This window comes from Mytilus californianus, unplaced genomic scaffold (assembly GCF_021869535.1).
Source record: "Mytilus californianus isolate M0D057914Y unplaced genomic scaffold, xbMytCali1.0.p SCAF_8, whole genome shotgun sequence".
Taxonomy (NCBI): domain Eukaryota; kingdom Metazoa; phylum Mollusca; class Bivalvia; order Mytilida; family Mytilidae; genus Mytilus; species Mytilus californianus.
Genome location: NW_026262734.1, coordinates 47,111,154 through 47,128,797, shown reverse-complemented (window position 1 = coordinate 47,128,797; position 17,644 = coordinate 47,111,154). Strand labels below are relative to the sequence as shown.

The window sequence follows — 17,644 nt, the reverse complement described above, 5'->3', positions numbered from 1 at the left end:
TGATTGATATGTTTTCACTGATTATCTTTTCCAATGATAATTATTTTTTTTATGAATTCAAATTGGCTTCAACACATGTAAATGAATTTAATGGAAACAGGTGACTTGTTTGACCATTGCCTTTGGACCGTGCATGTGTGTATTATTGTCGGTTTTTTTTTGTGTACATAAATTTATATCTATACTGTATATTATTACACACGTCAAATAAAAACAATTCACTTGCTTTTTTCCTACCTAATAAAACAATCAAATTGTCATGTGTATATAGTTGTGTTCAGCATTTGATTTGTATTACAGGCAGAGATAACATTTCCTTCAGTTTAAATTAAAAGCAAACATAAAATCTGTTCGTGTAAATGAGTACATTTGTTTCCAATTTTAATCAACACCCAACACCTTAAATAGTTCAAACTGATATCATGGAAGGTACTGGCATGAATACGTGTTGTTTTATTTATATTTGTTGCTATGAAAATTGAAATAGTTTTAGATTAGATAATGTATGTATCTTCCTCGTACTTTGCACTGTTTCCTTATCTAGATTGTATTTTACGTTTGATCCATTTAGGTTTTATCAGTCCTTCAATGTTTGCATTATGTTTTGGACTCTGAAATACAGAATTTGGCCTCCAACATCAATAAACAGACATTGATTGTCGAATTGCGTATCTGGTGTAGTACAATTGGTACCATTTATGTTATTGTTAACAGTTGTCAACATGTCAGTCATCTAGATATGTCCTCTCCATTTCTGTTGTCTAGTATTTCGTTTCTGTAAAATTAAAATAAAATAACCATACATTTGTTTCGTTCACAACTGTTGAATTTACCTTCATTAGGAACGCTTAAACCCCTTAATATGGAAGCCAGCGATGTTTAAGGAGCTATATGTTCAAAAGGGACATAAAAGAACAGCTATTTTAACTAAGGGTCAACTTTGCCTGAGGAAGGTTACACCTTAGTTACAGAAGAATGTCTCAATTTAATTTGGTTCGTGTTGCTCAGTCTTTAGTTTTCTATGTTATGTTTTGAGAACTACTGTTTGTCTTTTTTCTTAGTCATGGCATTGTTAGTTTATTTTCGACCTGTGAGTTTGAATGTCCTTTAGGTATCTTTCGCCTCTCTTTTAAGAAAGTTTTTTTTTTTTTTATAAATAATGTAATTATCTTTTTTTCGTAGCAAGATATCTGACGTCTGTAAGATTTGATTCATAAACTAATATTTGTTCGTGTCTGTTTTTCTTTGACTTACGATTTTTAGCTCACCTTCCCCGAAGGGCCTTACTTTTCAAGATGTTGACATATAATTCCTGTTTATTTACACCAAAACATGTAATTATTCTCTCTCCTAATGGGAGTAAGTGCCCTTAAATTATGATTTTTACAATATTTGTTTCGATTTTGTTTACTATTTTGAGATAATATATAAAGAAACTTTGAATAGCAAAAATGATCAGGAAGACAGGATCTACAAATAATTCAAATGGCCGAAATCGTCAGTCAACTCCGTATAAGAATTAATGCCTTTTAGTGATGAGTTTTATAAATTGTTTACGTCTTGGTTATAATCTTCAAAGAAAAATTGATATATAGACACTCAAAACACCAAAAATGATCAGAAAGATATTCAAATAAGTCAACATAACCGACATTGTCGGGAGAATACTTATAGGAGTCAATAAGTCATAATAGCAGAAATCTTCAGTCTAATGCATATAGAAATTATTGCTCTTTAATAACGATTTTTGCATTTTTGACGAAAACTACAGTAGATGACGAATAATCAGAAAAAATGATCAGCAAGACAAAATCTACAAACAGGTCATCATTGCTGAAATTGTCAGTCATCTCCTTATAGGAGTTATTGCCTTTAAATGAAGTGGTTTACCCATTTTGCATATCATACTTTACCAGGTAAGATTGACACAGTTGTTACTCTTTCTTTTTGTTTTAAAGAATTTCAAATATATGTTAGTGATACATTTGCTAAGATTGAGAATTATAGCAAAGATGATTTTAGGAAATTTATCACCGAATTTGAAAACTGAAACGAATGACACATTTGAAAAGGTATATAATCCATCATAATTTTCCATTAATTGTTGTATAATTAAACATGTTAAAGGTCAAATTTTGATTTTTCTGCTTATTACAGTTCTTGCAACCTTAGATGTTACTGTTTGACGTTCACTTGACTGATTAGTAAATAATCGGTAACGTGAACTTGACTGGTATTTGAATGATCGGTGATCAATGAAATGTAGCTTATTTGACTAATACATGTTATATGACGGATTTTAACAGCTGCAGCTGTTTTACCCATTTACCAAGCAAAACCATACGGAATATTCGTGTCGTCATTTTTTCTACTCCTTCGTGTATACTTTGTGACTGAGTTCGTTACAGTTTATAGTTCTTAAATATTATATCAGATGCATCCAGTGTAGTAATGACTCTCTTATTGAAGCCACAATTAGCTTTAGCACCTAAATTACGTAGAAACGACATACAAGGTGCGTATTTGTACATAAAATATAATCTCGGACCTAGTTACAAAAAAAAAACAATAAAACATCCTTATGTATGTAGCAGTTTTTTTTAAACATAGAATTGCAAATTCCAAAAGATTCCTTTCGTTTTAGCAATTCTGAAATTACTTCTTTTAGTGGTTTTCAAAACATTTTGCTAAAAGATGAATACAACAATAACAAAATGTTTCAAACAGACCGATTAACAAATTCCTACCGACATAGAAATAAAACGACCCTTTAACAAAGATGTTTAGAAATCGTTTAAAAATCATGTTGAAAATTTATTATAACAATGATTATCGCAATATTTTGTTTAAAGATAAATGCAGCAAATGCATACTGTTACACTTGAATTTAAAAACAGGATAACTACTTCCGAAAACTGATCAGAAAAAAATTGAAAACAACACCGTTTAATAATTTCATGCGTCCGAAGCGCTTTTCTGGATTTACCTTCATCCAGAAACTTATGAGCTTATTGACCGGCTTCATGAATTTGATACTGAAATATGGTACATACAAATGTACAATAAACAAAATATTTCTAAATGTATATAGTAGGCTTAAATTTTAAAATGATAATACGAAGCGGAAATATATGTCTTTTTTCCTCGTGTTACTGGAATTTTTAAATCAATAGTTTCTTTTCATTGTGCGCCTTAAAGTTCTGTGTTTATCGAATATAATTTTATTATGTTACTCAGCGTATATTTTTCAAACTCAGCATTAAATTGAACAAGGATTAAAGAAAACCGATACGTGACAATTTGAAGATTAAATCAGATGCAATAATTCGAAATTACTTCGAGATTTTGGGCGAAACAGATTGCTATTATTTAGTGTAAAAGTAGCATACGTAGAAAAAAGAGTTTGTAACAGTCACGATTGTTTCGTAGACAGAAATTCTTAATGAAGATGTCCATGTCATTGTTCAATAAGGAAATCAAGTTCAACAATTATTGTTTAGAAAAGATAAATATCAACATGTTTGACAATTATAGTTTGTATTACGATCGAATTCTCGTTTTGTTGAGCCTTCAATAACCAAATATGCATAGCGAAGCAAGATTACTTGATCAGGTGGGAATCACTAAAAAAAAACAGATTCGGGTTTCATTTCTTCGAAAGAATATCATAATAAATACGATATAAAGTTTCTTGAAAGAATGAAGTATCAATTATTTCATCATTTGAAAGAAATACGCAGTACATTATTTGTATATTTTCACATCATGTACCCTGTTCATTAAACACACATCGGTGTGGTAGACTGATTGATGAATTGTTAAGGCGCAAGAGGAAATTTTTTTTCATGCCATATGAAGAGGTATTTGATGACACAGACGAGGATGAGGCCTGAAAAATTTTGTCGAATAATAGTAGCATATTTTGTCTTCATCCATTTTACTTTTGTCCTCCTCAGAAATCAGTCAAAAACATTAAGTCGTATCTATTACCACATGTGCCATTAGATGAAGAGAAAGAAACAGTTTTTAGAAGGCTTTCTGTACGTTTGATGAGAGGTCGTTCCATTAAGCGTTATAGGACTGAGTAGAAAAAACGATAATCATTTTGTCGACTTTCTGAACTCCCATCTACAGGAGGAAATATAACAGAGAAGTCAATATACAATTTAACTGGTTTGAAAATATTTCTAAAGTGAAAATTGATTACATTGCTCGCTTATTTGAAAAAAAAAACAACAACATAATGTTATTGTATAATCTAGCAACAACTGCATACAACTGTAACCACTAACTTTTTCATTATTTTTATTCAAATGTATGGAGGAAATTAACTAAATGGTCAATATGTGATTTGCACAATATTTCTTCGTCTAAAATGTCTATTGTCAAGAAATCTACTTTCATTTTCAATTTCAAACACAAAATTTGTATAGGCAATAAAATTTGGTTTGACAATAGTTCATGACAAAAATGTAGCCTGGGACATTTTATCGCATAATAGTATCATATTCTGGTTTTCAATATCAATTATAAATTTCCTGTTACAAAACATTAAATTTTTCGGAAAACTAAGGATTTTCTTATCCCAGGAATAGATTACCTTACCCGTATTTGGCACAACTTTTTGGAATTTTGGGTCCTCAATGCTCTTCAACTTTGACCTTGTTTGGCTTTTTAACTATTTTGATCTGAGCGTCACTGATGAGTCTTATATAGACGAAACTCGCGTCTGGCGTATTAAATCATAATCCTGGTACCTTTGATAACTATATTCATTCATTTTAATGACCAAATGGTCATTTAAACGGTGTTTTTGAAAAAGTCATTCCTAGCTAATTTTCCGGAAATCTTCTTTCATTTTTAATTAGGTATACTTAAATATCTCGCTATGGTATATGTACAGTTATGCAATAGTGATGACTGAATCGATATTTATCGTCACGCAAATCTTAATCTAAATATGAATAAATAGTGTTCTGTTAAAGTTTTTGTATCATTACGCACAGAGAATAAATTGCATTTTGCATATTATACTTTACCAGGTAAGTATGAAACAGTTGGTACTCTTTCTTTTTTTAAGAAAATTTCAAGTATGTGTTAATGATACATTGCTAAGATTGAGAATTATAAACAAGATGTATTTTAGGAAATTTATCACCGAATTTGAAAACTGAAACGAAAGACACATTTGAAAAGGTATAGAATCCATCATAATTTTCCATTAATTGTTGTATAATTTAAGGTCAAGTTTTAATTTTTGTGCTTATTACAGTTCTTGCAACCTTAGATGTTACTGTTTGACGAACGCTTGACTGATTAGTAGGTGATCGGTAACGTGAACTTGACTGGTATTTTAATGATCGGTGATCAATGAAATGTAGCTTATTTGACTAATACATGTTATGTGACAGATTCTAAAAGCTGCAGTGATCGATCAGTCAATTAATTATATGCATGATTCAGACGGATCAATATTCTGACGTAAAACGTACTTCACAATATTTCTAATTGCAACAAACGAGCAACCTCTACGCAGACATGGGGCATCGGTGGCCGAGTGGTCTAAGTCGTCGAACTACTGTATCACTAGCCAATCAACACTGAGGTTGGGAGTTCGAATCTTAATTGACTAGGATTGTCAGTTTTCCTACCGAAGGTCGGTGATTATCTCCGGGAATTCCGGCTTCCTCCACCAATATAAACTGACCGCCATGAAATTGCACAATAGTGTTGCAAGTGGCGTTAAAACACCAATTAATCAATCAATCTACGCATACACCTTTAATTTGTATCCAACTTTGTCTCAATGCCATATGAAGAAACGTATTACTTTACATGCATTATTTGGTCATTTTTCATTGATTATTTTATATTCCTGCTTAATGTAATACTTAATTCCATCATAATGACATACTCATCAATAAATCGTGCCAAAATATTATTATATGAAATCGGAACTCTCTGTATCTCAGTTTGCTACTTTTAATAACTCTTAATTAAAAAATAACTTGATCCAAGTGAGTATGAAATCAAAGTTCCACCAAAGGACAGTATACTACGCCTATTAAGGCTTATTTTAGAGAACAATGAATTTATTTTTAACAATAAACTTTACCGTGAAACCTTGGGCGTGCCTATGGGCGGATCAGCATGCGCTGAGTTAGCAGACCTTACAATGTTTGTTATTCTTGAAAACATTTTACAACGCTTTCAACACAGAAACAAATTGATAAAATGAAATACACGAGCTATTTACAATAGCTAATACCGTGCACCCACACTTGAAGTTCACCTACGAATTTTCCCGTAATGAAAAAATATTCTTAAACACTGTCATATACAAAGGAGAAAGATTCTTAAACGAAGGCATACTAGACATTAAAACCTATATCAAACAAACCGAAACATTTCAATATCTGCAAAGACACAGCTCACACCCAAAAGGTGTTTTCAAAGGATTTATCAAGGGTGAAGTATTGAGGTACATCAGAAACACAAGCTGCAAAACTGAACTTAAATAACAGTTGGACGCTTTTAAAATACGTCTCCTCAAACGAGGAAATAAAATATCTGAAATCAAAGAAATTTTTTATCAAACACAAAATACAGAAAGGGAAAACTTGCTTATACAACGCCCAACGAAACGGGAGCAACCACTAGTAATGTTAACAAAATTCAACCCATCTATTCAGAAACTAAAAAATATAATAATGAAACACTGGAATCTTATTTCACAATACCCTGCATGTGTGAAGATATTTAATAATCAGCCCATTATGGCTTATAAAATACATAAAAACTTACAAGAACTATTTTCAAAGCATGAGCTGGTATAGTCCGCTCGACTTTTCACAACACAATATGATACTGAGCTCGTAAAAAAAATAAACTACTATTTTATCTAAAGACAACCGGTGTATGGTCCAATATAGCATACGAAATAAAACAAAGAAGCATAAATAACCCGCCAATATACAACTTATTGAGTTGACCACAGATGAAGCCGGACTCGGGGATTTCCCTAAATCACGGCAGAAACACCGGGCCTAAAATTTTTGCTCATGGGTGAGCTCGGATGCGTTTATTTAAAAAATCAATGTTTACATGTCGTTTAAAACAGTTTTTGACTACATGTCAATATAGACCTTGTGTGGGTTAATTGTTCATAAAACTAGATAATAAAATTGTGGATTTTATTGTTAATATTCAAGGAAGTTACATATATTGAATAAAATGATTATAATATGATTATGAATCAATTTATTTACCTATTTATATTACAAAAACTCAAAAGTCGCTCAGTTACAAACGTGATTAAATTCAATAGCCCCTTAGTAGACCATTTTATTTTCAATGGAAGGGTGATATTTTGCTGACAGAAATATTCATTTTACACCGGTTAATAGCTTATTGATTTTGCGCGAAATTTTTTTTTAACTTTTTGTACACAAATATTTCAGCATTGTGTAGGACAAAATATTCATTTTCATCATGTCTTGGACAAGGTTATTTTTACAGTTAGTACCAGTCCAGACTATTCATCTCCAAAATCACTCAATGTGTGACTGGAGGATAGAAATATGCTCGCTTAGGTATTCTTCAGATCGACCGTAAAACCCTTGGCAAAAAGGGGCGTCCGTTTGGCTGTGCGGAATGTACAAGCACTCAGCCACGTCAGATCAGTAAGGGAGCATTTAATCCAATGTCTCTTGTAGAGATAGTGCCACGCTCTCTGCACGTTAAGAATCTTTGCAACAACTCTTTGAGGGGTCAGTAGGTGGCCTGTTGCAAGGCAAAATTTCTGTCCCTATCAAATATATACTCATTTTCTAATGGCAGTCCAAATAGCCCCGGTGTTCATCTCAAACGGCCTCTATTACAGGACATACCCATTGTATTTATTGTGAATTTATTCTCGTCCTGAACATGCATGAACTATTTGCCACTGGACGTTAAGCAACAATCAATCCAAAATCTTTTTTTCGCCTATTCTTACGCAGCTGTAGCCTACGTAATCGTGAAATCTTTAAAACTCTAAAAGTTCTTCAAATCAATGGAACGATGTTCTTAAGGTACCGACCATTCATTTTCGTGGGACAACCCATTTTTTTTACTTAAATAAAAAATAATCATTTTTTTCAATAACATTTAAAACTCCGCATTGAACCCCCTCCTTTAATTTTCAATGGAATCGGACGATTTGCCTCATTTCCCTCTTGAAAGAAATGTATTTTCTCTTTAAAAAATATTTCAAACAATATATATCAATATACCGATCGTCAATTTTAATAGTAAATTAAAAGTGGAAAAAAAAGAGAGGTAACACACACTCACAAAGAGAATCAAACGAATTACAAAAGATGCGATACCGGGTTTGCAGCCAGGTTGAACGTTTCTTGCTATGCATGTATTACCCGCCATGCGAATTTAAACTCAGCAAAAATGTCGCAATCGGAAATAGGACATAACAATTAAAATTACAATCAAGACTACTATCATATATCAGATAAGGACAACAAAAACATTTTGCAAGAGGGTTGAGACACAGACGTATCGTATAAGTCAACCAATTCAAGAATATAACTACATTTTAAATAACTTATGATCATCCCGGTGTTTGGTGGGATTTGTTTTGCTCAGACTTTTGTTTTCTGTATTGTGTTTTGTATAATGTTGTTTGTTTGGGTTTTTTTTCTTTCTTTTTTTGCCATTGTGATGTCAATTTATTTTATACATGAGTTTGAATGTCCCTTTGGTATCTTTCGCCTCATTTTTATGAAGTGTATATTTCTTTTTTTTTATAATGAATTTTCTCTATTGTAACAAATAGACTAGCACAACATGTATGAACAAAGGTATACAGAATGGCATATTCACACAAAGGAAGTATTAAATAATAAAACAACAATTGAACATATAATGGTGCAACAATAGGTTAAACATAAATTATTATCTAATAACAATGGAATCTAATTCGTTCTTGCAATATCTATTTGTGGTGTTTAAATCAAAATTCGACATTTATTAATTATTCTATAATAGGGGCCCAAGGACTCTAGTATTTGTTATATTCCTCTACAAAGAGGTTTTTAAATGAAATGTATTTTTCTAAGTTCAAGTGTTCCTTTAAATAGTTTTTTAAAGCATTACAATTTGGCAATACTTCTTGTAAATTTGTTCGGTAAATATCGTATTTTGTAAGCAGAATAATCTTATTTTTAACAAAATTCAATTTAACATTTTCGAAATACCAAATAGAATAATCTTAATATTCAAAGGCAGTTCAATATTTGTCATTTCAAAAATCAAGTTGTTTAGTGCATGCCAGAGACTGGCGACCATCGGACAGCTCCAAAATAAATGTTCTATAGTCGCTGGTTCTTCTTTGCAAAATTTACATATGTTGCTACTATTTATTTTTATCTTGTAAAGTAGTGAATTAGTTCCTAAAATTCTATGGATAATTCTATATTGGAACCAGCAAAGCTTAGTGCTTCTAGTATATTTTTTACACGAAGTGTGTATTTTTTTCCAGTTAATACCAGTCGTATTAAGATGGTTCTTCCATTTTTCCTTTGCAGAAAAGTAATATATTTCTCATTCAATACTTTGTACATGTCTTTTGAACCTTTTTGATTCAAAGAAAATACTTATATTAAAAGGTAGTATTGCTTGAATTTTTTTCTCCTTTACTTTAATATTGATTGTGTTTAACCACTCATTAAGCGAGTGTGCTATTCCATAATAATGTAAAACATTTGGCCTAAATTGTAATAATTGTTGGAAATTTTGAAATGACATAATTTTGCCCTGGTAATCTAACAGGCCATGCACTGTCCAAATTCCAGCTTTAGCCCAGTTTTAATAGTAGACACTTGAACCACCAATTTTAATGTTTTCTCCCTCCCATAAAGGATAAGATAGAACTTCATCAATACATCTTGGTTTTCTAATTTGATTAAGTGTATATTTCAGTCGTTCTTCCTTATAAACCTGTTGGAATAGTTTTTAAAACAGACATGACGATATATGAGGAAAAAAATGTTTAGAAGAACTTAATGTTCGTGCTATATTATGCCTTTTATTACTAACTTATAAAGGCCATCGGATTTGTAATAACTGACTTTGAACTAGCAGTTACTGCGAGTACTTTAAGATCGACACGTTATGTCTATTTTTTGTTAGTCGCGTTTTTTGCGTTGTATTGATTCTGATGAGTAGAACCTTTTCATACTGATTGTTATAGTTCTCACGTTGTGCTGTTACATGACATCCAAGGTAAGGTGGAGGGTCGAGAGCGCGCATTCATGTTTAACCTGGTAATTCAGTAATGGCAGTGTGTTGATGTATAGCATATACAATATGCAAATGACTGAACGATCGTTGTATTACACAACTAATGTAAATTATAGGGCAACAGTCACAATATGAAATGTCACAATTGACACATTCAACCAAAAATCCCTAAGAGGGGATATGATTACACCTTCCTCCCCCTAAAAAACCCATATTCTATCGTAACTACACTGTATATCATACTGAAACAACATCTGGAGTGAAAAAAGACTAACCTAGGCTACATGTTTTGACGATCAGTTTGTCTCTGTTGACAAATAAGATAACGTAGGTGTTTTTATCAACCATAATTTTCTCACGCGTATTACAAGGGTCATTATTACTCTTTGTTTATTAAAGATAGCAAAATGCCATTTTAAGTATCGCGTTTGTTAAGATAGAATTATCATGATTTATAAGAAGAATGTTTCAAACTTCATCAACACTAAATTTGTTGCAATCTTCCCAAAATTTAAAGTAAAACCAAAACGGAACCATATTGAACAAAACTTAGTATACACGCATGTGCTCATGATTGGGGAGCAGTTCATTGTTCACTAGTGTTGCTCAGGGTAAACATAAACCATTGTGTAGCTGCATTTAGTGATGCCAAAAGCAAACTAAGAAAAGGGGACTATATTGCAACAAGATGGAGCAACTTTTTCATAATATTCTGTCATATAACTATCTTACGACGATAAAGTCGTATACTAAAAAGACAATACTATGGAATGGAGCCACCTTTTCATACTATCTTATCACCTCCGTATGCTATTCTGACATATTACTGAAATAACGACAATATGTTCGTCGTCTTGTTTCCAGAGTTGTCATTTTCCCTGATAAAACAATTGTTAAGAAATTGGTGTAATGCTCTCTCATCTCTAGTTTAAGTATAACAGTATTATTTTTACCTAAACTATGTCACCCGATAAATAATATAGCACGCATATGAGCTCTGCAAAACGACACATGTCAATATCTATACATTTTAACATGCACATGACTTATTGCAAGTGTGTCTGTGCTTCTTTATTTTGATATTTAAATATTGATGGTAATTTCATAAACTACTGATTCTGAAAGAGTAGAAGATACCTCCACTATTTTTTTGAAACGATTAATATTTCTGCCAAACCTGTGAAAAGTGACAACTCATTACGAAGCTAGACTGACGAAAAAGTTCAACGAAAAAAATGGTTGACCATTTGTCGTTTGAAAAAATGGACGTAAGGTAGAACACTGATTATTTAAAACAAGTGAAATACAATTTCATTTAAATATTTGGGGGGAAAACAAATTTATCATATTATTACTATATTTCATTCAACGAATCTGGGCATATGTGTTCAGGACTTATTGATAAATTTTCTACACAGTTCAATTAGAAAGTGTGTGCTGGATATATGAATGTGTTCAAAGAAACATATAGAAAATTCCTTTGAAATTTAAGACATATAATAACAAAATTTGCTGTATTTTCTTAGAGACATCCAGCAAGATCAGCAGGACACTTCAGCGTTTAATATAAAATATGAATATATTTGTATACAACGACATTAAACAACCACAAGAAAAAAAAAACAAATCTAAGGGGGTATAAACAAATAATTTTTTGAAGAGAATAACTACATATCAAGAAAAAAGAAAAGGAGGAACAAAAATGGTTAAATCGGTCACGTGATCAAAATCAGATAAATGAACCTTTGACACGAAAAAAAGGCTTTAAAACAGCTTCACACAGATTTAATTTCACAGTTTAAACTATAATGATAAAATTTACGGTTACAGGTTTTATGCAACATTTTTGCAAAGGGAATTTTTCATGAACTATAAATAAGATGGCAAAAAAGAATTGATTCATTTCCAAACAACTGTATTATGATTTGTGTAGTTATAAAAAGTTCTGATACATTTCTGTTGTTGATATTGTACTTGATCTCAGTGATGGGATTTGATAGACAATGAGGACATAATACATTGTTTTATTTGAGGTTTCATTTATTGTAACTGATTTTAATCATGTAGTTGATATAGTAATTGATCTCAGTGATGTTATTTGATAGACAATGAGGAAATAATACATTGTTGTATTTGAGGTTTCATTCATTGTAACTGATTTTAATTTCAATTATAATTAATTGATTGTCGAATTTAACTTGACATTTACATATTTGAATGAATAAACGATCAAAAAACAACTTGATGGTCCATTGGACCAATTGAATGTTTTTTTTTTACAAAGTCCATTGTGTACATAAACATATATTTTACTGTATCAATACACATGTATCTTTAATATCAGCAATTTACTTACAAATTAAAGACTTTAATAATCAATTATTTGTTGAACATATTAATTTTTTAAATTTTTTTTTCAGGTAAACGATGACGTTTATGTTAATTTAATCAGGTACGATCGTGACCAAACAGCACGCAAACCATATAAGAAATAGTAACATGAATGTCAATTTCGTTTGCGATCAAAAAGGGGTTCAAATAACAGTATGTCTTCATGAGCACACTAAAAACTCTCGCAGGTCCTACCTGGCGTGACCTTTACAAAGATGAGCTCCCTTTATCTTCATACAGATATTTGGTTTGGTTCATTTAAGGATGTTCGCTCCTCTTGTTTTTGAATTTTTGCCAGTTATTCGGAATCCTCTTGTTTTATCCATGTAGTGCTATTAAAAATTTTGCACACTAACCCCTACTTTTCTTTCCAAAAAAATGATTGCAAACAGTTTAAAATGTCATCTTTGGAAGTCTTATAAAATCCTTGTTATTTTTTCATCGTTTTCGAAAGAAAAAAGGTGCCAATGTTAAATGTATGAAAAGTCTAGAGAGAATTATTTCCCGCCAAATTTTCAATGGATTATATCTCGAAAACAAGCACACGGACCCTTATTTTTTTCTGTTTTTTTTAGTTTCTTTATTCATATACTATCAATTTATAACAGTATTTTAAAAAGCTTTTTATTTTGATACAGAGTAGCGAACTTTCTTAAGACTTTCTATAAAACATTATACATTATACATTATAAAACTATATTGATGCTTTGTGTGTTACCATGAATTTCTCTTCCTAATAGCTTACGTGATTTAAACATCAATAAAATACTGGCACCTTAATTTATAAAAGTTATTCCCATGTCAACCATCGTTATTTCCTGCTTCCAAACATGTCGTTTTAGTAAAGCAGTCATCAAATGACCGTACGGTGGTATAAAGACGCCAGAAACCCACAATGTTAAACTCGTTACTGCTGATAACATGCTAAGACACACGTAAATCGTCATGAACTGCTGAATACTGCCGCTGAATACAATACAATTATTATGATGTAAGGACCATATAGCAGTTCAACGACTGCAATTTGGGGAATTAAAAAAACAATGTGCCAATTGAACTGAATTTAATGATATTACCAGTTAGGAATTTCAATATGTATATAAAGTTATGTAAAGGTATATTTTATACTAATTTCAACAGATTACACAGACTTCTATTTTACTGAGTGCACATAATAAAAATCGTAAATATGTACCTGTATACTGTTTATTCAAATTCATGCAAAATGGTTTTCAGAAAATGTACTTTCACTTTCAATATTTACTAAAATCCATTTTTGCAACTTCAAAATAGTAATTTAGTTTAAATGTAATTATGGTATGGGAGGCTAAGTTGATGATAACATATATTTTTTTACCACATAATTGTGTATATCTCAAGGTTATACCTGTTGAAAAATAAAGATTGACTAGTAGTACAGGTTGTTGTACAGGACTGATATTCTTGGGTTATGACTTTTATAAATTGTCTTTTTTGTAATCAATGCTTTTTAACAATACTTACTTGCTTTTATGTTCATCGTTACTAAATGAAAAAAAAATGTAGCTCAGTACTGCAAGATTTATAGTCTTCGAGTTGTTTTGATAGTTTAAATAGAATTGCACAAATTTATCATTCATAATATCCTAATGGGCATTATTATTGTACGGATTTATAGTAGTTTGATCATTCATTATGCGAATATTTGGATAGTCATTAACATAAAAATATGCATCCGTAATTTTCCATGTAATATTCCATGTTTTAATGGTAGCTATACTCTTCATATATTTGCAGACATATTTTACCCTTATCTAATAAGTCGTTCTTCCTTCTGGATTAAAATCTTAATCTTATAATCATAAGTAAATTAATTTATAACACTTAGCATGAGTTCTGTTAATTGGAATCACAAAAACTCTTGTTTGTAACTAGTTTCACAATAATAATAAGATTTTCAAATTGTATTCACCTTTATGTCTAGTTCATCAACATGTAATTGTTATACAAGGCCAATTAAAAGAGCCTATGTTGTAACTACGACTTTCAAACTATTTGTTAAGTTATTTGAAAGTTAAAAACTACCAACCAAATACTGAGGCCAAGCTGATGACAGTATAATGCCAATTTGTCGTTCTCTTTTGAACTTAATTATCATAGATGTTATATATACTACATGTATTTATAAATATACCAAAACTAAAATAATTGTGTTTGGTATAAAATGAAAACTAGACTTTGCAAACATTTCGTGCGTAAGATTTACCTACTTTAATTTGCCTTTTTCAAGATGCTCAAACCCATACATTTTTGTCGTGCATTTTTATTCTTTATTCATTAATATAGAACGTTAGTAGAAAATATTAAACACCGCATTTGAAAGTAGTAATATGTGTATTTATTTTCTATAATGTTATACAAATAACAAATCAGTAAAGCAATCCTAATGTTTGTATGGATAAAAGTGGTTGGTTACCGTCTACAGACTATAGAAACTATCAAATCCAAACTTGTTTGCCGTAGTAGTTTAGACACAGTGATGTATTTCAACCTATGTTTTTAACAATTGTACGATTTTCACTTTCGGTTTTAGATTCAACTATAAAATGGCTATTTACTGTTTGAGATGCAGAAGAAATACACCAACTAGAGGTGCAAGGATTATCGTAGTCAGAGACAGAAATGGAACTCCACATCAGACGACAGTGGGTTTTTGTGGAGTATGTGGATCTGAAAAACGACAATTTATTAACTGAATTTGGTATTGCATATCGCTTATTAGCAAAATACCTGACATCCTGGATAGATAATTAACATGAAACTTTGAAATTCATTTTATTTTATAAAAGAAAGATGGTACCTAATCTTGAATAACACAAAATTGTACATAATCTCCAGTTTACAATGCTTTCAATTTCTATCTTATTGATTATTTCATGTAATAGTGATGATTATTTTTTTGCGTTGGAAGAATTTTCATAATGAATCTAAATTGTGAGCATTCTGTTAACAAAATGCATATATTTTGAATACAGTAATCAAATTTGATTTTATGGTTTAAATCGTTTTCATTGCGAGACTGATTACGAAAATATGCAAGTTTCACACAATGTGTTTTATGATATAAAAATAGCTTTTAAAAATTATGTGTGTCTTATTCAGATTGACAAAAAGTAAGAATTAACAAATGTGTTTGTATTTTCTGTTTCTATGTTATAACATATTGAATAATAGTTTTAGACATTATTTTTTGGCGAAAATTTGTGTTACAAATTAAATGAACAAAGATAACACATCTGTGAAATTCTTTCTGTAAAGGAGGCTGATAATAATGAGGCCCTGCATGTTCATCAACATTATATTAAGTAACATTTGCAGTTTATTGTGGACATTTCTTTCCGAAAAAAAAAAAAAAAAAAAAAAAATAAGAAAAATCAAATTAAATTCTCTCTTAAAATTTTTAATTCTTTTTTTGCTGACTGCACTATTGCTTTATGACAAATGACATAAATGACATTGGCAATACTTATTCATAAATATTTTTACAGTAAAAAAGCGCAGTCACCAATTATATTTGCCCATTGAAACAAAACGACACATAATGTTCATGCTGTATTTCGTACTATATATAAATTCACGTATACCACTTGAACAACATCTATAACTCGAATTAAAACAAAAAAGAGGAGGAATATAAAAATAACAAAAATATGCTGAATCTGTATTGATTGGTTTGATTGAATCTTGTATAGCCACAGAAAGTAATTGCAGTTTCAAAAACATTGTAAATATGTGAAACACCAATTTGTCGGTTGTGTGAGAGAAAAAGAGGCTTTAAAATTGGTAAATGGTCGATTGCGTTTAACATTGTTTCAGATTTTTTTTTAATTCCTGTATCTTTTAGTTTTCCCTCTCTCATTATTTTTCTTACAAAATTGATTTGTTTTCCTTTTTATGCCGGATGGTATTCCGTTCTATTCACAATTATGTACTTATGTAGCAAGTCTTGTGTATTTACTAAACGGCAGATTTTTTAATATGTTTTACAATAACATTAACCGTACTAATTGTGCTGCACTAGATACGCATTTTGACATTTAATGCTCTTTAGGGATCCCTTAGACCAAACAGATTGAAAATCCAAAATTTGTTACATGCTACATTCATACAGAATGCACATGCCGTAATAAACATTTGTATGAAGGTCAAGCTATATACGACTTAGTATTCCTCTTTTCACTGTAATTCTATTTTACACACAGATGTCTTTAAGAATCAGTCTAAAATGGTTTTGTTAAAACAAAGAACCATAAGATATAAACCAATAAGTCGACAAAAGACTCGAAACACCATGAATAAACAAAAACGACAAAAAGACGAACAAGTTCATAAAACACTACATTGAAAACTAAAGCCTTAGCAACACAAACCCAAACAAAAATCGATGGTCATCTCCAGAAAGGGTAAGGCAGTTCTTGCGTCACATGAGGCGCAAGCATGTACAAATCCACTGATAAGTCTCATTCGGTTGCGTCACAATCGAGAAAAGAAAGAGGACGGAATTATAGCATGACAATCGGAATCTATCCATAGTCCTCTGTGACACAGATTGTCCTTAAGGGTCAACTCACTTGTTATGGCGTCTCGACAACTTTCGAAAGGATGGCTTGAATTCTGCCACTTTAAACACCTTGTTTAATGGATCCATGATAGAAAAAAGCAAGCTCTTGAATATCGTATTTACATTAATGATAATACTCTATATGCAGGCGCCGCTGGAATGTTGCTTCATATAAATTAAAATTTCACAATTTGGGAAAGTGAAATCTTCCCTTTTGTCGTCAGGTTTTGTTCTTCACTGTCAATTTCTAGATGAAGGTCAAGTAAGATATTCTCACTTTTAAATACTTATCTATTTATTATCATTTAACTAATGTTTGCTGTGTTGTGATTCTTTTGTTTTTGGGTTAAGAATTAT

At 31.0% G+C, this 17,644-nt stretch overlaps 1 long non-coding RNA gene across 1 annotated transcript; it reads left to right on the top strand.

Moving 5' to 3' along the window:
- The first annotated feature begins 4,960 nt into the window (after positions 1-4,960).
- LOC127710726 (uncharacterized) lies at positions 4,961-15,899 on the top strand. Its single transcript, XR_007986299.1, has 2 exons — positions 4,961-5,042; positions 15,260-15,899. It is a non-coding gene; the product is annotated as an uncharacterized LOC127710726 (long non-coding RNA).
- The last annotated feature ends 1,745 nt before the right edge of the window (positions 15,900-17,644 follow it).